This window comes from Dendrobates tinctorius, unplaced genomic scaffold, assembly GCF_039654945.1.
Source record: "Dendrobates tinctorius isolate UK_male_01 unplaced genomic scaffold, ASM3965494v1 ptg000126l, whole genome shotgun sequence".
Classification (NCBI taxonomy): Eukaryota; Metazoa; Chordata; class Amphibia; order Anura; family Dendrobatidae; genus Dendrobates; species Dendrobates tinctorius.
In genome coordinates this window covers 765,645-787,752 of record NW_027361794.1, presented here as the reverse complement: position 1 = coordinate 787,752, position 22,108 = coordinate 765,645, and the positions used below count along the sequence as shown (strand labels likewise).

Genomic DNA, 22,108 nt, shown 5'->3' with positions numbered 1-22,108 from the left:
CAGCCAGTGGTTTTGAGGCATTATGTGTATATTGCTTCCTCTCCTCTGGGGAGGTGCTTGAGCAACCTTCCTGTTTCAGTCTTTGTTGTGTAAGGTTGCATACCGGTACAAATCCCGCCTGCTGCACTCTGAAGCTAATCCCGCTTGCTGCACTCTGAAGCTAATCCCGCTTGCTGCACTCTGAAGCTAATCCTGCTTGCTGCACTCTGAAGCTAATTCTGCTTGCTGCACTCTGAAGCTAATCCTGTTTGCTGCACTCTGGCACAAACTCTGTCTGCTGCCCTCTGATCCCAGCTCTGCCTGCTGCTCCATCCAGTCTGCCCTTCGGGTCCAGCTGCTGCGCGGCCGTTGGTCTGCGCTGGAGTAGCACCTGGCATTCATCGAGAGCCAAATCTAACCTCACCATCAGATGCTCTAGTGAATAGTCAGGGGATCGCTTAGTCATGTCCCTCCAGGCTCTCCGTGGTTCATGTCACAGTAGTTCCACTAACCACAACGGTGACATCTGGCCATATCACAATCGTCTGATCAGCATTTTGCCGCTAGACCACAACATTCTCCTCCATCCAAAACGGTTCAAATGACGTTGGTCATTGAAAGTCCTTTCCTATAGAAGTTACACCCTGGAGGATCTACCTACGACCTGGGATTAAAGACGCAGACCATTACCTGCCCAGATCTGTAAACAACAAAGCCAAATGACAGTGTACATAGAATGTGCTGACAAGTTAGAAAATCACTTGAATAAAAATATTATGATGGCCCTGTAAGAGAGAGCGGAGGGTAATGATGCTGTTGTCTTCCTAGATCCCTGATATCTTATTGGATGAATCTACCTTCTCTCCCTTCTGTGCTGCTGAATGTGCTCATATGGTCCCTACAAGACCAGGTCCAGTCTTTCTGGCCAAACTTCACTTTTGTGATCGGTAACGTTGAATGTTCAGTGAGGCCAAGTGTGAATTTCTGTACAATAACAACAGAGTTTCCTTTTATCCTGACTTTTCAAGGAGGATTGTGATAAACTACAGGAAAACCATTACACTGTGCCATGATATATCTCTAAGCTGTGTGTGGCTGATGGCTGTAATATACATTTATTCACGCCTGCAGGAGATGTGTTGGCGTGGCTCGAGCCCTGGTTTCATGGATTCACTACACATCATAAATTCCATTATGTTTTCAATACTAAGGAATTCAGATTACTGCACAATCTCTCCTGAAATGGGGGCACTAATACTTTCTCTACTCTTCTGGTCAGGACTAGTGATGAGCGAGCACTGAAATGCTCGGGTGCTCGTTGTTCGGGTCAAGCAAATTGGAATACTCGGGTACTCGGACAGAAAAACAAGCCCGATGTTAGTCTATGGGAGACCCAAGCATTTTTACCGCGATCCCCCCCCCTCCCCCGGAGGTCCTTTTAAGGTCTAAAAATGTTTGAAAATGTCATTGTAACATTTAACAACCCTAGCTGCCATGTGTTGTGTGACACATAAGCAGACACATCTTGTTTCATTTCTGAAGGAGGGACTTTTAAAGTCACAGAGCCTATTTTTACAGGGGCATCAGGCAGCACTAATCTGCTTAAAGGGCCATTATTAAACAGTGGGTCTTCTATGCTGTTATTGCCTATGCAGAGAGTGGCTGGGCTGCCAAGAATTACAACGCACCCCAATACCCCTTTCACGAGAGGTACAGGAGGGCCTCCTGAAAAAATGTTGCATTGAATGTAAGGCCTGCCCTGATATCAAGTCATAGAATCGTAGAGTTGGAAAAGTCCTCCTGGGCCATCTGGTCCAACCCCCTGCTCAAAGCAGGATTCGCTAAATCATCCCAGACAGCCTCTGTTTTAAGACTTCTATTGAAGAGAACTCACCAGCTCTCGTGGCAGCCTGTTCCACTCATTGAACCCCAATAAGCCTTTGAACCCAGATACTGGAAGGTCACATGAAAACCCACTTCACAGTCTTCAGTTGGTCCTGCCATACAGTTTCCTTATGCATTGAATGCAAGGGCCGCCTTGACCCAAATTTGCATGCACCCCAATCCCCCCTTGGACAAAATATGGAGGAGGACTGCCTAAAGCAAAATGTCCCATTACAAAGGAGCGGGTCTCCTTGACTCGTAATGCCCATACACTAAGTGTATGGTCTGACAAACATTTCCCCATGGGGGGTACATTTTTTTAAAATATACTATGGGCATCATAGACACCCTTGGCAAAAATTGGACTGCCTGTTGCAGCCCAGAACACGTTAACCCTGGTTATTTAGTGGCGGGGAAGGAGGAGACCTAATGTTAAATCATACTGAAATCAAACCAAAAAATTAAAAATGTTAATCCACCTATGAAAGAAATTAACGAAAGGGAGGGGCGAACAAAGGTTCATAGATATGAAGCCAGAATGTGTTCAACGAGATATGTTTGTCCCAAGCAACAGCTGAGAGACAGGGATATAAATAAAAATATTATATAATAGGATTTCACTATTGTTATATTGGAGAGGTATACACTAGGTCATAAGAGGAAGTAACACAGATAGGAAAAATGGAAAAAATAAGAATAAATGGGAAGAATATACGTACATCTCAGTTGTATGGGATTTCCCCCTGGGGGAGTAACATTTGTTTTGGTTTAACCCCCAAGGGTGGTTTGCACGTTAATGACCGGGCCAATTTTTACAATTCTGACCACTGTCCCTTTATGAGGTAATAACTCTGGAACGCTTCCATAGATCCTGGTGATTCTGACACTGTTTTTTCATGGCATGTTGTACTTCAAGATAATGGTAAAATTTCATTCATATAACTTGCGTTTATGTGTGAAAAAACGGAAATATGGCGAAAATTTTGAAAATTTCGCAATTTTCCAACTTCAAATTTTTATGCCCTTAAATCACAGAGATATGGCACCAAAATACTTAATAGATAACATTTCCCACATTTCTAACATACATCAGTACAACCTTGGAACCAAATTTTTTTTTGTTAGGAAGTTATAAGGGTTAAAAGTTGACCAGCGATTTCTCATTTTTGCAACACCATATTTTTTAGAGACCACATTACATTTGAAGTCACTTTGAAGGGTCTATACGTTAGAAAATACCCAAAAGTGACACCATTCTTTAAACTCCACCCCTCAAGCCCTCAGGGTGCTCAAAACCACATTCAAGAAATTTATTAACGGTTCAGGTGCTTCACCGGAATTTTTTAAATGTTTTAAAAAAAATGAACATTTAACGTTTTTTTACAAAAAAATTACTTGAGGTACAATTTTTTTTTACCAAGGGTAACAGGAGAAATTGGACAGCAAAAGGTATTGTGCAATTTGTCCTGAGTACGTTGATACCTGATATGTGGGGGGGAACCACTGTTTCGGCGCATGGCAGAGCTTGGAAAGGAAGGAGCGCCGTTTGACTTTTTCAATGCAAAATTGGCTGGAATTGAGATCGGACGTCATAACGCATTTGGAGAGCCCCTGATGTGCTTAAACAGTGGAAACCCCCCACAAATGACACCATTTTGGAAAGTAGACCCCCCAAGGAACTTATGTAGATGTGTGGTGAGAATTTTGAACCCCCAAGGGCTTCACAGAAGTTTATAACGTACAGCAATAAAATTAAAACATATTTTTTAAAAATAATGATCTTTTTACCCCAAAATTTTATTTTTCCAAGGGAGACAGGACCCCAAAAGTTATTGTGCAATTTGTCCTGAGTTCGCTGATACCCCATATGTGGGGGTAAACCACTGTTTGGGCGCATGGCAGAGCTTGGAAGGGAAGGAGCGCCGTTTGTCTTTTTCAACGCAGAATTGGCTGGAATTGAGATCAGACGCCATGTCGCGTTTGGAGAGCACCTGATGTACCCAAACAGTGGAAACCCCCCAATTCTAACTCTATTACTAATCCCAAACCTAGCCCTAACCCTAATGGGAAAATGGAAAGAAATAAGTTTTTTCAATTTTATTATTTTTCCCTAACTAAGGGGGTGATAGCGGGGGGGTTTGATTTACTATTTATGGCGGGTTTTTATGGTTGGCAGCTGTCACACGCTAAAAGACGCTTTTTATTGCAAAAAATAGTTTTTGCATCACCACATTTTGAGAGCTATAATATTTCCATATTTTGACCCACCGAGTCATGTGAGGTCTTATTTTTTGTGGGACGAGTTGACGTTTTTATTGGTACCATTTTCGGGCACGTGACATTTTTTGATCGCTTTTTATTCCGATTTTTGGGACACAGAATGAATAAAAACCAGCATTTCATGAATTTCTTTTGGAGGGCGTTTACACTGTTCCACGTGTGGTAAAATTGATAAAGCGGTTTTATTCAATTATTCTTTAATTTTATAATTATTTTTGCATTGCTTTATTCTGCGAGCTATAACCTTTTTATTTTTTTGCCGATGACCCTGTGTGATGGCTCGTTTTTTGCGGGACAAGATGACGTCTTCAGCGGTACCATGTTTATTTATATCAGTCTTTTTTTTTTTAAATTCGTTTATTGAACCTCAGGACACAAAGAATGTACAACATACACAATGGCTTATGATAACAAGCATTATACATACCACACATGTTCCCGTCCATTGTAAAATACAATACAGAGAAATTGCACACTCTTATAAACAAGGTGATATGTACATATCTTTCCAAGCACACATGAAGGATAATTGCCTATACATTTTCCAGCATGTATATCAATCCAATTTCACAAAACTTGTTATATCACTCAGAAATAAAATCTAACTAAAATTCCTAAACTACAACTACCACTACATCAACTAGTATCTACTATTTCCGCAGCCTGGTCTCCTATATCATATTATGTCGCGTGTGATGTCTCAGCCTTGTAAAGTGAGGTGAGAGGAATTCCACCTCTCCCAAATCTTTTCCAATTTACCCAGGCATCCCCTGTTTTGGTATAACGTGCGCTCATATGGAACAATCGAATTTACCAACTCGATCCAGAATCTAAGGGAAGGACATGAACCCCCCCCATCCACCGCAGTGCCAGCACCTTCCGTTCCATAAACAGCGTCTCGCGTAGGAAGACCCCAGTATAGCAATCACAAGTCTCCTCCCCCCATACCCCAAACAAGCAGACCAATGGCTCTAGAGGGACAGGGGTCTGTACCAGGGATGTCAGTAGTGTAGTCACCTCTTTCCAGTAATGTAGGATAATGGGACACTACCATATCATATGAATAAAATCAGCATCTGGCGAGTGACATCGCATACATTCTGATGATTGAAGCCGACCCATCCTAAAAAGTCGCAACGGAGTCAAATATGATTGATTTATTATATATACATTAATTGTATCATTCTGTTATTAATAGATGGTGATACTTCAGTCGGAGACTCTAGAATCTCCTCCCACTCCTCTCTTTGCGTATTAGGGATGAGTCGTTCCCACTTCCTCTCAATAGAGCTTACGGCCGATTCTTCCCCTACTGATAGCATGTACGTATACAAAGAGGAGATGAGACCCTGGGGACCCTGCGAATTAAGGATTCCTATCAGTGGTAAAGATTAAATAGTACGGTCCACACCCCTATCCCTCATATGTGATTGAAGAGCCGATCTCAGCTGCAGATAGCGAAAAAATTGAGATCTCGGATTATCATGTGTGGCCTGTAATTGTTCAAAATATTTTAAGATCCCTTGGTCATACAAGTCTCCCATTGAAGAGACGCCATACTGAATCCAAAAAGCATTGGACGGATGATCCAACAACCCCGGAAAATAGTTATTATTCCACAGGGGAATTTCAGCTATAAAATCTTTAAACCCAATTACGTTCTTGATTTGTCTCTATATTAATCGTGCCAGCCGGAGCAAGGGTGACAGACGTGGGACATTAGTTTTCTCCAACTCCAGGAAACCTAATGGGCAATCCGCTTGTGCAGCGTGGAGCAAGTGACTTTCAAAATTGGGGAGACAATTACCCGACATCCATTTACTTAAAGCTTTAGCCTGCCCAGCAAAGTAATATAGGAAAAAATCTGGCAATGACGCCCCACCTCCCTTCTTTGGTCTTTGTAATGTGGACAGTTTAAGTTTGGACCTAGTTTTCCCCCATATAAATGACGTGACCAGGGAATTGAGATTAACAAAAAAGGACTTGGGCACCGCTACCGCACTGTGCTGAAGCGAGTAGCTAAATTTAGGGAGTAATATCATCAGGTTAATGCGTCCAGCCACAGATAATGGGAGCCTACTCAAGGATGCATATTTAACTTTAACTAGTTCCAACAATGGGTGGACATTAAGTTGTAGATCAAGCATACTATTGTTAGATATATGGATGCCCAAATATTTAAAACTAGATACAGTAGGTAGCGAGGAGAGAGCTTCTAGCTGGGGCATCGGGGCATGGGAAAGGGGTAACAGGGCAGACTTCTCCCAATTTATATATAAACCTGAATATTTACTGAATCTATCTATAAGGGATATTACCTGTGGCAAAGTTTCTTCCACATCATTCAAGAATATCACCATATCATCAGCATAAAGGCCTATGGTATCCACCCGACCTGCTATATCTATACCTCGGATGTTAGGGGAGGACCTTATACGTATTGCTAGTGCCTCTATCGCAAGGGCGAAGAGGGCTGGGGAAAGAGGGCAACCCTGACGGGTTACCCTATGCAATGCAAAAGACTCAGATATAGAATTATTTATTATAATACGGGCCTTGGGTTTCACGTATAGTACTTTGATCCATGTTATAAATTTGTTGCCAAAGCCATACCTTTGCAAATATGCGGAGAGGAAAGGCCATTCAAGAGAGTCAAAAGCCTTGGCAGCATCCAACGATGCCAATGCCGTTTGTTGTCCGGCATTAGGGAGCTATATTGGACTATTGACTGGACTCTTCTGATGTTAATGGAAGTACTTTTACCAGGCATAAAGCCCGTTTGATCAGGATGTATAAGATTCGATATAATTGAATTCAGTCTAGTAGCTAGAATCTTGGTGAAAATTGTATAGTCCACATTCACAAACAAAATGGAACTATAGGATCCACATTCCAAAGGGTCCTTCCCGTCCTTGCTCAGTACTATGATGTTAGCCTCGTAAAAGGACTCGGGCATAGAATTCCCTTTCTAAATTCCCCGAAATACCTTCACCAAAAGTGGCGTCAATATATCCCGGTACTTCCAATACAATTCAATAGGGAACCCATCAGGTCCAGGGGCCTTCCCAGAAGCCATGTCTGTCATGGCATTTTCTATCTCCTCTGCAGTGAACACAGCGTCCATAAGGGCCCGCTGCTCAGGATCTAATGTGGGGAATGATACATCTGATAAATAGTCTAGGCACCCCAAAGTGTCATGAGTCACTTTTAGATTCATATAATGACCTGTAGTATTCCTGAAAACAGCCAAGAATCTCCTCGGTCGAAGACACCAATATACCATCCGCCCTACGAATCTATAATATCGTGTTGGAGGTGTTATGTTGGCGCACCAGATAGGCCAAGAATGTGCCCGTCTGGTTCCCTAATTCGAAATAGGATTGACGGGTAAAGAATAGTTTACGTTTAGATTTAGTGTCCACATGCTGAGTATATAACCTCTGGGTAGCCAACCACTCACTCCTGTTCCCACTGGTTTGGTTAGATATATATGTAGCCTCTCAATCTTTCAGTCGTTGCTCCACCTCATCATCCCTCTCCGAAGTTACCCGCTTAATATAAGAGATCGTGGAGGACAAACAGCCCCTCAGATATGCCTTAAGGGCATCCCAAAGTAAATTGATATCTTGAGGTTCCGGGTGGGATGCGATGAAACAATGCAACTGACCAATCGTTCTGTCTGGGGGTCCCATCAACTTTAACCAGAAAGGATTCAACTTCCAAGCTATCCCTTTGTTTACATGCCCATATTTGTATTTAAGGATAACCGGACTATGGTCTGAGATCCCCCTGCTTCCATGTTCTATATCAGTCACCCACATTGCCATTGCTCATGGTCATTGCTCCCTGCTGATTCTCCTGGATCTCTCTGCCGCATTTGACACTGTGGATCACCAGCTCCTCCTCACTATGCTCCGCTCTATAGGCCTCAAGGACACAGCCCTCTCCTGGTTCTCCTCCTACCTCTCTGACCGCTCCTTCACTGTATCTTTTGCTGGCTCCTCTTCCTCTCCTCATCCCCTTACTATTGGGGTCCCACAGGGCTCAGTCCTAGGCCTCCTCCTCTTCTTTCTATACACTGCCCCTATTGGACAAACAATCAGCAGATTTGGGTTCCAGTATCATCTCTATGCTGATGACACCCAATTATACACTTCTTCCCCTGACATCACCCCTACCCTAATTCAAAATACCAAGGATTGTCTGTCTGCTGTCTCTAACATCATGTCCTCCCTCTATCTGAAACTAAATCTCTCCAAAACTGAACTTCTTGTGTTTCTCCCCTCTACTAACCTCACTCTACCTAACATCGAAATAACCCTGGAGGTTTCAACCATAACTTCCAAGCAGCATGCCCGCTGTCTTGGGGTCATATTCGGCACTGTACTTTCCTTTACTCCCTATATCCGATCACTTACTCGCTCTTGTCACCTGCATCTTAAAAACATCTCCAGAATCCGACCTTTTCTCACCTTTGAAACTGCTAAGACTCTTACTGTCGCTCTTATTCATTCTCGTCTGGACTACTGCAACTCTCTTCTGATCGGTCTCCCTCTTACCAAACTTTCTCCTCTCCAATCCATCTTGAATGCGGCAGCCAGGGTCATATTTCTGTCCAGCCGCTTCACCGATGCCTCCATCTTGTGCCAGTCATTACACTGGCTACCTATTCGCTACAGGGTGCAGTATAAACTCATCTCTCTCACCCACAAAGCTCTCCACTGTTCTGCACCGCCTTATATCTCCTCTCTCATCTCTGTCTATCGCCCTACACGTGCCCTCCGTTCTACAAATGACCTAAGACTAACATCGCCCGTAATCCGAACCTCGCACCTCCATCTCCAAGACTTCTCTCGTGCTGCTCCAGCTCTCTGGAATGCACTTCCCCAGACAATCAGACTGATACCTTGCCCCGACCTATTCAAGCGCGCTTTGAAAACCCATCTCGTCAAACAGCCTACCACATCAACTACTCAGTAAACTAACTTTGCCCTCTTCCCTCCTTCCAAATATTATTCTGAATCTGCACCCTACTATTCATCTGTCTCCACACCCTCCATGCACACGATAACTGCACTTGATACTTGACTATTGCACTTAAACACACGGGCTGATGACCGGATCATGCAGCTTTATATGAAAATTCCTTTTATAATTGCCAGACCAGAATTAACAAGCACTTTTCACCTACTGTGTCCCCCCCCCCCCCCCCATTTCCTTGTAGATTGTAAGCTTGCGAGCAGGGACCTCAGTCCTAATGTCACTGTTTAAATTGTCTTAACTTGTATTGAATTTATTGTCTGCACATGTCCCCGCTTAATTTGTAAAGTGCTGCGGAATACGTTGGCGCTATATAAATAAAAAATTATTATTATTATGTAGTCTATGCGTGATAGAGAGCGTTTAGTGGATGAGTGGCAGGTATATTCCCTTAACTCAGGATGATGCACCCTCCACAAATCCAACCACCCGCCACCCCCCATGAATAATGACAACGGGGTTGTAGTCGGTGGAGAGGACCCCCCAGTCGCTCCATCATCCATCCTTAATTTATCGAGACAGTTGTTCATGACCATGTTAAAGTCTCCCATACAAATAACATCAGCGTCTGGGTAATTAAGGGCAAAACTCATTGCCTTCTGCAGAATGGATATGCGGGCCGGTGGAGGATTATAAATACATAAGACCACATATTTCCTGGTGTTTATCATTGCATGGACAAAAATAAAACGACCCTCAGGGTCCCTCCGAGTCTCCCTAGCTTCCCATTTAACATCTTTATGTACCAACAGTGAGACCCCTCTTGAGTAGCTGGTGTGGAATGTATGGACAGACCATTGTACCCAAGGCTTCTGTACGCACCGCGCTGTATCCCTAGTCAGGTGTGTCTCCACCAAGGCCACAATGTGAGGGCGATAATGTCTGATCTGTGAGAAAACCTTGATCTTTTTTTTAGGGGTTTTTATACCCCTCACATTCCATGTCATACATATCAACTCAGACCCCATGTTTTACTCCTCTGAATATAATGCATGATACTACCCTGGCAAAATTTAGAGACATCACCTAGAAACTGAAATTGTTGTCGACTGCGATTACTACCTAAAAAATAAAAAAAAAAACCACAACGGAAAAAAACAAAGTGAAAAAACAACTAACAACGCGGGAGCGGAGTCCTGTACTCCCATCACAAAGCAAACTAGGGGATACCATCACTGAATTCAGTGTCCGGTATTGTTGGTATCTTGGACGCTTTCGAATAGAGCTCCAATCAGCCGATTAATAGAAAAAATACCAACTGGCCATAGATGCCTTAGGATTCCTTTGCAGCAGACCCTTTGTGAGACCGCAGCCTCTCCGCCGCCTCCGCTGGATCTGTACAAAATAAAGTAGAACCCTCGTGGACCACCCGGAGCCGGGCAGGGTAAATCATCGAGTACATAACATTCCTCTCCCGTAGATGTCTTTTGACCTCCATAAACTGTGCCCGTTGTTTCTGGAATTCCATAGAGAAGTCTGGGAAAATTGAAATCGTGGCATTGTTGAACTTGATAGGACTCTTTTGTCTCGTCAGACGCAGAGCCACGTCTCTATCCCTGCAGTTGAGGAGACGCACCCGAAAAGGTCTAGGTGGGGCTCCAGGAGGTGGAGGCCTAGTAGGGACCCTGTGAGCCCTTTCCACCGCAAAGATTGGGGAGAATTTAAGCCAATCTTCTAGGAATTGCTCCGGATGTTGTCCTTCCGAGCGCTCCGGTAGGCCAACAATTCGAATGTTATTCCGACGCATCCTATTCTCCAGGTCATCTGTTTTTTGCCTCCACGCGTTCATAGAGCCTGCCACCTTCGTTAGTTTGGCTTCCATGGGTGTAATGGCGTCTTCTACCTGGGATACCCACGTTTCCACCTCCGTAATGCGGCCCTTCATGGCTTGCATGTCTTGTCGGAGGCTTCCCACCTCTGTGTGCACGTCCCCTATCTTCCCAGACAGAGACAACCTGGTTAAGGAGATGGCCTGCATGAGTTGTTCAGATGCCTGCTTAAGGGTTAATTCTTCTTGCTTACTGTCCTCCCCACCCTCAGAGGGGCGGTTCTTACGCTGAGACTGTTTAGGATTATTTTAAAGAGATTTTGAACCTTCGGCATGGTCCACTCTGGCGTATTCCTTCAGCCTTTCAGCCGCTGTTCCAGACCCCTTGGAACGACTCATTTTAGTAGCAATGGGGCACAGCCGGATATCAGGGACAGCGCACTCCGGAGTCCCCTGAATCGAGGTTATAAATGGAATAAGATTATCAAATGGTGGCTGCAGGGTTTCGGGAGCAGCACAGACCCACAATGTCACACAGGGAGGCAATGTCCAGCACCAAGCGGCAGACAAGGGCCCTTATAGCCCAGGGAGAGATCCCCAGCACCCCACAGGGACAGCAGTCTGAGAGGGAGGGATCCAAGTCCCTACAGTAATGATGCTGGTAGGCCAGGTGACGTAACAAAGAGGGAGAGTGGGGCCCAATCTTTCAGGGCACTCACCGCTTGCCCCTCACAAATATTCAGGATGTCTGCTCACCGTCCTCCAGCGCAACAGGGATGGGAACCCGGCGCCACGGTTCTCACAGGCAGAGCGCACGCCTCCAAGATGGCTGCCGCCCCTTGCTGGCCGCCCCGCTCTCTACAGCCTCACCGCACTCCGGATTCCAGCCCTGCTCTCCCGCGCAGTGCCAGGAGCTCCACAGAGTCCAGGGGGGTCCAAAAAAGCAGCGACCGCGCCGCCAGATAAGGGACCGCTGGCCAGATATGATCAGGATGGCAGGAGCTCTCTTCAGACGCGTTCTCTCTCACCGCTACATAGCCACGCCCCCCTATATCAGTCTTTTTGAACGCGTGTTATTGCACTTTTTGTTCGGCTGTGTGATTATAGCATTTTTTGCTTTTGTTTTTTTTTAAAGGGGTTAACGATTGGGACAGTTTTATAGGTCAGGTTGTTACGGACGCGGTGATACTAAATATGTGTATTTTTAATGTTTTTTTTTTAAACTTTATTACAGTGTCTCATAGGGGGACATCGCTGATCTGACAATTTGCAGTGCACTGTGTCACATCAGCGATCTGACAGGCACTGCTGGAGGATTTCTCAGCGCCTGCTCTCAGCAGGCACTGAGAAAGCCGCCTCCCTGCAGGATCCTGAAGGCCCCTCCGGCAATATTGGATCCGGGGGCCTGCAGGGAGGTGCACATCGCGTTGCTCCGAGGGTCTTGGGGAAGCACACAGGAAGCACCCTCCCTATGCGATTCTTCCCTATGCCCCCAGTACCCTGCGATCATGTTTGATCGCAGTGTGCCAGAGGTTAATGTGCCGGGAGCGGTCCGTGACCGCTCCTGGCACATAGTGCCGGATGTCTGCTGTGATAATCAGCTGACACCCAGCCGCGATCAGCGGCGCTCCCCCCGTGAGCGCTGCTGATCACATATGACGTACTATCCTGTCCTTGGGAATTAAGTCCCAGGGCATATGGACGGGATAGTACGTCATATGGCAGAAAGGGGTTAAAATTAGTTACGGGCATCATAAAAACACCCTTGCCAAAAATTGGACTGGCTGTAGCAGCACAAAACACGTTAACCCTGGTCATCTAGTGGCGGACAAGGAGGAGACAATGATGAAGGTCTCAGTAACAACTAGGTCCAATGTTAAGGTGCGGGTCTCCTAGACTTGTAACGCCCATACACGCAGTGCATGGGCTGACAAATATGTCCCCATGGGGGGTACCTTTTATCAAAATATACTATGGGCATCATAGATACCCTAGCCAAAAATTGGACTGCCTGTAGCGCACAGAACACGTTAACCCTGGTCATCTAGTGGTGGAGAATGAGGAGACATAATGATCAATCATACTGAAATCAAACAAATAAATAAAAAATGTGAATCCACCTATGAAAGAAAATAACAAAAGGGAGGGGTGAACACAGGCTCATAGATATGAAGCCAGAATGTGTCCAACGAGATATGTTTGTCCCTAGCAACATCTCAGAGACAAGGATATAAATAAAAATATAGTGTCTTTTGCATCATGGAATACGTTCACCCGGGGGTTCTACTGGTTGTGGATGATGAGGATGAGGATAAGGAGGACGATAACACCAAACAGACCCAATCAGGAAGCGGATAACCATATGTGATTTGTGAAGAGGTGCATGAGAATACACCTCCCCAACCAACCCAAAAAATAATTTGAGGTTATGTTTCGATGGTTTCATTTAGTGATGTACAGAAGTCTTGCCCTATCCAGCCCTTGTCCATTTTGCTAAGAGTCAGCCTGTCAGCATTGTCAGTTGACAGGCGGATGCGCTTATCTGTTATAATTCCACCAGCGGCAATAAAAACCCGCTCTGACAGAACTCTAGCAGCAGAGCAGGCCAGGACCTCCAAGACGTAGAGAGCCAGTTCATGCAACGTGTCCAGCTTGGATACCCAATAATTAAAAGGCACAGAGGAATCCCGGAGGACGTTTGTACGATCTGCATGGTATTCCCTCACCATCTTCCCAAACATTGCACTTCTTGTGACAGCACCCATTTCCTCTGTGGCGGCATGATGGGAGGGTCTAGGAAAATTGTCCCAGAACTTTGCCATTGTTCCTCTGCCCGAGCTGGATTGTACTTCTGTCTCTCTCGCTTGGACTCCTTGGCTGTACAACAAACTCTGACGTCTGCTGCCAGCGTTCTCACATGGGAATTTTTTATGTATTTCCGCTACAAGGGCCCTGTGGTACATCAAAATTTTTGTGCACCTCTCTGCCTCTGGAATAAGAGATTGAAAGGTTTCCTTGTAGCGTGGGTATAGAAGTGTCACCAACCAGTAAGGAGTGTCCCCGAAAATGTTTATAATGCGAGGGTCACGTGAAACGCAGCGCAACATAAAGTCAGCCATGTGTGCCAGACTACTAACAGGCAAGACTTCCGTGTCCTCATCAACAGGAAGAATGACCATGCTGTCCTCCTCCCTGTCCTCAGGCCATCCCCGGTGAACAGACGGTATGACAGCTGTGCTTGTAGTACCGTCTATAGCGCATGAAAGTAGCTCCTGTTCCTCCTCCTCCTCTTCCTCATTGTCTACCAATCCACGTTGCGACGACATGAGGCTGGGCTGAGTGTAATCACCCTGTATGGTTCCTTGCTCCATGTCCTCATGCCCTGCCTGCAATGCATCATCTTTAATTGTGAGCAGAGAGGTTTGCAGAATGCTGAGAAGAGGAATGGTGACTCTTATTATGGCGTCATCGCCGCTCACCATCTTGCTGCAGTCCTCAGAGTTCTGGAGGATGGTACATATGTCTGACATCCATGTCCACTCCTGAGGTTTTATGTGTGGAGTCGCAACTGAATATCAACGGCCTTGTTGATGCTGGTAGTCAACAACTGCCCTCTTCTGCTCACAAATCTTTTCCAACATATGCAGTGTAGAGTTCCAATGCATGGGGACATCACACACCAGTCGGTAAGCCAGAAGATGCAAAGGCTGCTGAAGTCCAGCATTGCGGCTGAAGCTGTAGCTGACTTTCTAAAATAGGCAGACAGACGGCGTATTTTCACTAGCAGATATGGCAACTCCGGGTAGCTTTTGAGAAAACGTTGAGGTTAAGCACATGAGCCAGGCCAGGTATGTGTGTGAGCTCACCTTGCCTCAGGGCAGCCACCAGGTTCCGGCCATTGTCACACACGACCATGCTTGGCTGTAGGTTCAGCGGTGTCAGCCAAATATCTGACTGCTCTTTCAACGCTGTCCACAACTCTTCTGCATTGTGTGCTTTGTCACCTATGCAGATTTACTTCAGCACAGCCTCTTGCCGCTTGGCTGAGGCATTGCTGCAGTGCTTCTAGTTTCTGACTGATGTGTTCATTTCAGAAATGAGGCTGAAGAAGAGGAGGAGGAGGTGCAGGAGCTGTAGACTATGGGGGCAACCCTGATTGATGTAGGGCCCGCAATCTTCGGCGTGGGGAGGATGTGTTCCATCCCAAGGTCTGACTGGGTCCCAGCTTCCACTATGTTAACTCAGTGTGCCGTCAGTGAGATGTATCATCCCTGCCCACAGGCAGTTGTCCTTGTGTCCGTGGTTAGGTGGACTTTCCCAGTAACAGCATTGTTGAGGGCACGGGTAATGTTGTGGGACACATGCTCTTGTAATGCTGGTACACAACAACGGGAGACATATTGGCGACTGGGGACCGAGTACCTTGGGACGTCCGCCGCCATCAGGTTGCGGAAAGCCTCCATCTCAATGAGCCTAAAAGGCAACATTTTGAGCGTAAGTAGACAAGAAATGTGCAAATTAAGTACTTTGTCCTGTGCGACATTGGCTGCGTATTTCCGCTTGCGTTCCAATAACTGGGGTATAGACAACTGAAGGCTGGACTGGGATAAGGATGTGGACGGGCTTGATGATGGTGCTGGTTGACTGTGGGCTACAACAGGTGCAGGACCCGAGGCTTCTTCACAATAGAGAAAAAACACGTGCACTACTAAAATAGGTGCTTTAGAAGGCTCCCACACCATGTAACAAAGCTAAACACTCAACTTAAGAGTAGATTCTCATGATTTTAATGCAGCGAAAAAATAAAACATTTCGCCCTCAAATGGCATTCTGCAATTGCCAACTGAGAAGAAGTGAAAGGTTTGTATATATAGCACAATTTGTGTACTTCCAAAAAGTATCTTTCGGTTGTGAGCTTGAAAAAATTGGTATGAACTGGTTAAACCTGTAGAGTACCAGGAGACAAGTGGTCTAAGCGTGTTAGGCAGCGACACGGCGGCCATTTGAGCCCGAAACGTTTTATTTTTTGGCTGCATTAAAATCATGAGAATCTACTCTTAAATTGTGCTTAGTTTTGTTACTACAAGGCTTCTTCACAGGCACGGTGAACTGGGGATTGGCTTGGACGCGAAACAGTGGAAGAGGCAGTGTTGTCTCCTGCAGACAGTGTTCCTGGAGCCTGGGGTTCGGCCCACAAAGTCGGGTGCTTTGCTGCCATGTGTCTAATCATGCTGGTGGTGGTCAGGCTGATAGTTTTGCTACCCCTGCTGATGCGGGCATGGCAGGTGCTGCAAATGGCCTGTTTGGGGTTATCAGCAGAGTCATTAAAAAATAACCAGACTTGGGAAGATCTAACAGAAGGAATGGCAACTTCCATTCTGTTGGTATTACGGGGAACGGGTGCACGCCACCACACTACTTCTTCCTGCCTGTTCGGGTGATATGCCTCCTTCCCCATGCGTGCTGCTGTCCTCACTCTGTATGTCCTCCTGCCAGGTTGAGTCAGTCACCATGCTATCCACCACCTCCTCTTCCACATCGGCACTCTGCTCCTCCTGACTTTCCGGCAATTGTGTCTCATCATCGTCCACCTCAGGTGACAGTGGCTGCTCAAAGATTTGTAGATCGCTACATGGAATATCATCTTGCCCCGCTTCAAGTGGAGCGGGCGAGAGGCACGAATCTCCAAATGGATAACTGAACAGCTCTTCGGAGTGTCCGAGTGTGGTATCAGTTGTCTCAGGGCACTCGGTATGGTGGGAGGAAGGACGATCAGGGTGAGTAACATCCGGTCCACACTCACGGCTACTCAGACTTGACTGTGTGGAAGACATGGTGGTGGTGGTGGTGGCTAACTGACTAGAAGCAATATCCGCTATCCAACCAGCAACCATTTTACACTGCTCTGGATTCAATAGTAGTGTGGTGCGGTCCCCTAGAAAATGGGACAGGAAGGTCGAGCGCGAAGATGTGGGTCTTTGCTTTGGCCCACTTTTAGCTTGACCACGGCCTCGTCCTCTGCATGAATCATCAGCATCACGTCCACTTCCCCATCCCTTGCCCCTTGCCTTGCCCATTTTAAATGGACTACTGAAATATTTTAAAAGCTCAATACAAATGGATTTCTTGGGAGAAAAATTAGATGTGATAGGTATGCCTGCAAAGCAAAGGTTTTTCCACCACAGATACGTGGCACCCCTGAGTGTTCAGTCGCCACAGAGGTACTGCACCTCTCCCAGAGGTGTGGTATCCCACGACCAGGTAAGATGGAGACACCCGACCTCATTCCACACCCACATCCCACACACACGTAGAATAGCAGAACACCCTTATGGCCCCTGCTTGGTACACGAAGGGTGTTGAGAGATGGGCGGAGCGTAGGAAGAGAGAGGGAGAATTGTAGGATGTGAGGAGAGTTCCCTCAGAGGGAGGGAAGGAGACAGGACGTGTCTGGAGCAGCTCCTGGCAGTAGAAGCTGCTGGACAGATTGGTTTTGACAAGAAAGCTCCCTGAAGAGGAAAGTGGTTCTTCCAGAGGCACAGGTGAAGCGTGCTCCCCTTTGGGCCTCATTTCACGCTGACGGACGTCAGGTGGAGGAAGAATCCAGGTTGCAAAAGGGTCTCAGCCCCTAGTCTAGTGGAGTGTACATCGAACTCAACAAGCAAGCTGACAGTTGTGGTCACTTTATGGGCCACAGCAAATTACCACAGTTACTCTCACCAGAAAGGTGGCTATATAGGATCAAAGAAGCAGATTGTACCCATTGTCTGAAAGGATTCACAGCTGCTGGCCTGGGACATTGACTGTGAGGTGCTGGAAAGGAGGGAAAGTAGAAAGCAGCATTGTGGAGACAGCCAGGGAAGGTACATACTGACAGGGAGTGCTGGAAGGGTGTACTTCATTTTACCTGGAAGTTGGCTGGACCCCTCACCTGAAGAACACGGCACCAAAGTGGTCACCTGTGCGCACCAGACTTGTGAGTAAAGTATTGGAACTGCATGCAACCGTGTCATCTGCCTTCTTTCTGCGTCACCAACTCAGCACTGCTACATTCTTTACTCCACACTACATCGCCATCTCCAAATTCCTCTCATTTCCCTTGGGACTACAGCTCTGCCTGTGGAGAGCTATTACACCTCTGCTGCAGCATACCATCTGTCCCAGAGGATCTCCACTGCAGCGCTGGTCACCTCTGACCAGATACCACAGGTGGCGTCACAAATTTACACACAAACTTTATTCCTATTCAATCTCTTAACTTTTTACAAGAACGCTTGGGGCCACGGACCGGGTCACTGCCACCGTGACACATTCCTTTAAGACACCGGCCCGGTACCGAGTAACCCATGGCCCCTGGGCTGCTTCAAATACACCATGCCTCAGCCTGAGATAAGACCGTATTATTTTTTTTTCATTTTGTGGATATAAAAAACATCTGAATATAACGACTGTGACAGCTAGGCCTAAAAAATGAACCCAACATAAACTGCCAAACTTTGAACACACACAGATATGAGCTAGCACAGAGATACCACAACAAAAAAAGTGTGGCCTGTATGGGTTTTTTTTTGGCCTTAACACTGCTTTATTTAACCCAAACTGACAGCCAGGCAAAAAAGATAAGAAAGCCGTAAACTGGCCAAACTTTCAGCACGCACAGATATGATATATGCAATGCTCTATATACACACATACAGTGCCTGCAGGCCTTGCACTGATGTGTATACAGTGATGTACAATCCCCTGCCTGCCTAACACTGGAACCTACAGTGGGGTAAAAAAGTATTTAGTCAGTCAGCAATAGTGCAAGTTCCACCACTTAAAAAGATTAGAGGCGTCTGTAATTTACATCATAGGTAGACCTCAACTATGGGAGACAAACTGAGAAAAAAAAATCCAGAAAATCACATTGTCTGTTTTTTTTTTTCATTTTATTTGCATATTATGGTGGAAAATAAGTATTTGGTCAGAAACAAAATTTCATCTCAATACTTTGTGATATATCCTTTGTTGGCAATGACAGAGGTCAAACGTTTTCTGTAAGTCTTCACAAGGTTGCCACACACTGTTGTTGGTATGTTGGCCCATTCCTCCATGCAGATCTCCTCTAGAGCAGTGATGTTTTTCGCTTGGCAACACGGACTTTCAACTCCCTCCAAAGGTTTTCTATAGGGTTGAGATCTGGAGACTGGCTAGGCCACTCCAGGACCTTGAAATGCTTCTTACGAAGCCACTCCTTCGTTGCCCTGGCGGTGTGCTTTGGATCATTGTCATGTTGAAAGGCCCAGCCACGTTTCATCATCAATGCCCTTGCTGATGGAAGGAGGTTTGCACTCAAAATCTCACGATACATGGCCCCATTCATTCTTTCATGTACCCGGATCAGTCGTCCTGGCCCCTTTGCAGAGAAACAGCCCCAAAGCATGATGTTTCCACCACCATGCTTTACAGTAGGTATGGTGTTTGATGGATGCAACTCAGTATTCTTTTTCCTCCAAACACGACAAGTTGTGTTTCTACCAAACAGTTCCAGTTTGGTTTCATCAGACCATAGGACATCCTCCCAAAACTCCTCTGGATCATCCAAATGCTCTCTAGCAAACTTCAGACGGGCCCGGACATGTACAGGCTTAAGCAGTGGGACACGTCTGGCACTGCAGGATCTGAGTCCATGGTGGCGTAGTGTGTTACTTATGGTAGGCCTTGTTACATTGGTCCCAGCTCTCTGCAGTTCATTCACTAGGTCCCCCCCGCGTGGTTCTGGGATTTTTGCTCACCGTTCTTGTGATCATTCTGACCCCACGGGGTGGGATTTTGCGTGGAGCACCAGATCGAGGGAAATTATCAGTGGTCTTGTATGTCTTCCATTTTCTAATTATTGCTCCCACAGTTGATTTCTTCACTCCAAGCTGGTTGGCTATTGCAGATTCAGTCTTCCCAGCCTGGTGCAGGGCTACAATTTTGTTTCTGGTGTCCTTTGACAGCTCTTTGGTCTTCACCATACTGGAGTTTGGAGTCAGACTGTTTGAGGGTGTGCACAGGTGTCTTTTTATACTGATAACAAGTTTAAACAGGTGCCATTACTACAGGTAATGAGTGGAGGAAAGAGGAGACTCTTAAAGAAGAAGTTACAGGTCTGTGAGAGCCAGAAATCTTGATTGCTTGTTTCTGACCAAATACTTATTTTCCACCATAATATGCAAATAAAATGAAAAAAAAAACAGACAATGTGATTTTCTGGATTTTTTTTTCTCAGTTTGTCTCCCATAGTTGAGGTCTACCTATGATGTAAATTACAGACGCCTCTCATCTTTTTAAGTGGTGGAACTTGCACTATTGCTGACTGACTAAATACTTTTTTGCCCCACTGTATATAGTTCAGAATTAGTCCTTAGAATGACTGGTGGTTTAGCTGGATGTGAGTATTTAGGATGGTAGACCCCACTCTAAGAAATGCTCAATTCTGACCCTATCAAGGTAGTTGCTCTCCCTACACTCTCTCATTCCGGAGCTGAATGCACCGAGCAGGACGGCGTCCGGTCCCTTATACCCCTGATGATGCTGTGCAGCCAGCCAATCACTGCACGACCACGACAAAGATGGCTGCGGCATTTCATGTCTTGGCAAACAATCCCTGCACCATGATTGGGTCTCTAAAGTTTGCCAAAAATGCTGGGTGGAGACCCGAGTTCCCACCGAGTAATCCCGGAAATACTCGGTGCTTGCCGAGTACACCGATCACAGTGATACTCGGGCGAGTACCGAGTAGTAGCGAGCACGTTCGCTCATCACTAGTCAGGGCTCATAGCAGCTCCAATGGTCCACCATAAATGAGTGCAAGACCTGTTTAGTGTTGGAGCTTGCACCTCATACATACGTTGCTGAGGATGTAACATGTCTTTTTTTTTCTATGTCTATTTGTTTACAGTTTTTCATATTGTATGATTTGTGCTGGAATTGGCCTGCCTCACTTATGTGAGCCTGTAACTTCGTGGTAGTCTTTAAAAATTAGGTTGCCTTTGCCTCTTCCAAATGCCTGAGATCTTAATTTTAAGACCTTGCATCACTGCAATATTATAAAAAGTCCTCCTTGCATATCTAATACTTTTTAAAGAAACTCATTTAATGGAAAATATTGCCCGAGCTCTAAATTTATTTGCTGTTCTGTGGTGCGACATGGCAAGAAGAATGGTTAGATAGCCGGGTCACAAACAGGAGAGCAGAGAAAATGCAAAATCAGAGGATGCAAGAGTAGTCAGTAAACGGGCCGGGGTCACAGCAGGATACAAATACACAAGTCGGAAGCTGAGCATAGAGGACTGAACCAGAGGAGAACAAGGCTGTATCTGGCAGCTTCCGGCAATATGCTTCGAGTTTTAGTAGTACGTGGTGCTTTCCAATTGGCTGAAGCTGGAAGCCGATTATTTCAGTTGGGAACCACACAATCCCATAGTGGTAGACTGGATGGTACTACAGGCACCCTAATCTTTTTGGAAGGACAGAACCTGTGCCATCCAGAGTTTCTGGTTTTTATGTCTCCTGCATCACCAGCGCCACCTGCAGAATGAATAAGGTGGCGCCTGGTGGCAGAAAAAGACGTTGCAGGAGCAGATCCCAGAAAAAATGTGATACACCATTTTCAGAAGTCCTAATATGACAAAATAGAAAGCCAGAGCAGTAGAAATCCCAATAAAGTGGCACAGGTTTGGAAATTATAACTCTCAGGGAATTAATCTATAGGAGTAGTGGCTATTTTGATTTCACAGCCACTTTCTGGAAACTAGCACTGAGTGGATGTTGGAGAGTGAAAATTGCACATTTGCCATTTTATTACCCATCACATAATGTTCAGATTGTGCTTCAGGAGACACACACCATACGTTAAGTGGGTTCTTCTCAATGTTGTAATTCCAAATACATGGATGCTGAATGTGGTTTGGGCATACTGCAAGCCTCCGAAGTTAGGGAAAGATTTGACTTTGGGAGAGCAGATATTGTTGAATTGCTGAATTGGTTTATGGAAATCATGCTGCTTTTCAAGAGCCTTTGAGCCACTAATAATGTGGAAACCTTGTTTTTTCCTCTGGCAGATGATGTACTGGAGTGGGGCTTGTTCTTTGTGAGATGAGTAGAAGTTTTTATTGTTAATATTTTCAC

The 22,108-nt window shown here is 45.7% G+C and overlaps 2 protein-coding genes across 3 annotated transcripts in view; both read left to right on the top strand.

Moving 5' to 3' along the window:
- LOC141047030 (uncharacterized) overlaps positions 1–22,108 on the top strand; it is a 406,067-nt gene that overhangs the window by 116,233 nt on the left and 267,726 nt on the right. The window lies entirely within an intron of this gene.
- LOC141047031 (uncharacterized) overlaps positions 1–22,108 on the top strand; it is a 53,819-nt gene that overhangs the window by 29,405 nt on the left and 2,306 nt on the right. The window lies entirely within an intron of this gene.